Raw genomic sequence first — 1,381 nt, forward strand, 5'->3', positions numbered from 1 at the left:
AAATATAACAGCTCATTTACCTGGTACCTAAGTGTTCCCAAGACTGAGTTTTTTCTACATTAGTCAGAGTTGATGACTTTTGAAATAGGTTTTAATGGATGAAAATATAAAGGTTCTTAGCCATTGAAGGTGTCTGTTAATGAAAGCCCAACAATCCTGTGTTGAACAGAGCATACACACAATGCTATAAATTTCTATATACTGGGGAGTCTGCTGGGCTAGGATTGAAGCTGAAGACAGACGTATAATCCTCCACAAATAATTAGAGCAGAAAATGCTTCTAATCTCTTTGTAACTTGTAATTGTTTAGCCAGTCTGTTTGGAAATTTAGGTTCCTCCTTCCCTCTGTTTTGATTTATGCAGATACCGTACATACTTAAATGGACTGAATCTCCACTGTCCTTTGGCTGTGTATCTGCTGTGTAAATACCGCACCAGAATTTTGGCCATGATTTAGCAAAGCTTTTCAGTATGGACCTGACTTTACAAACATGCTTAGGTTTCACATGAGCTTAAATAGTGTCACAGCGCCTGTGCTCTCCTTAATCAAGGCCTCAGCTCTGCAACTCCTTAGTGCAGCTCAACCCCCCTTGAAGCCGGTGGGGTTTGGTCAGTGACCATGGGGAGGGCTCTGCTCAGTTTTCACACCCCACCTGAGCCGCGGCATGGAGCAGAGACAGGGCGAGGACCGGCCGTCTTTTTCTGTGTTTGGCTTTACGGATGTGGCTCCAGCAGCCTGTGGGTGGAAGGAAGGCGCCGAGTGCTGCGGGCGGCCTTGCTCCTCACCCTCCGCAACCCCACTGAACTGCCTGGTTCTCAGGTCTCCAGGTCATTTTTGACTCCTCTCTTTATTGACCTCTTACTAAATACAACCACTTAATATTTCCAAAATTTACCCTTTCCTTTGTTCCCACTGCCCAAACCCGTTCCTACAGTGCGCTTATTTCTCAGATGAAGTGTCACCCTCCAACACTGCCTGTCCCTCACCTTCCCACCTGTGACCATTTACGCCAGCTCCCTCGCATCCTCTTTGGCCATGCCAGCATGTTTCCCATGTCCTTCCAGCCCCGGCACCTTTCTCCCGACTGTGCCAACACCTCGCCCTTCTTCATCCTCCCAAACCCCAAATAAAATCTCTGTGCCTGAGACAGAAGCCTGTGGGACCTTGTACAGCTATTGCTGTTTATTACTGTACACACCACGGCAAAAAAAAATAAAAAATCCATTTACCCTAAAAATCCCAGGCACTGCCACTGCACATCCAATCGACAGAGGTAAGTCCTGCACTTGGTGTGTGGCAAACGCACTCGGAGGAGGGCTTCAAAAATCAGAGCGGGGCAGCGGCAGCGCCAGCCAGGGCGGCCCCAGGTCAGCGAGTCCC

Source organism: Apteryx rowi, unplaced genomic scaffold (genome assembly GCF_003343035.1).
Source record: "Apteryx rowi isolate R43461 unplaced genomic scaffold, aptRow1 scaffold_34, whole genome shotgun sequence".
In the NCBI taxonomy this organism is placed as follows: domain Eukaryota; kingdom Metazoa; phylum Chordata; class Aves; order Apterygiformes; family Apterygidae; genus Apteryx; species Apteryx rowi.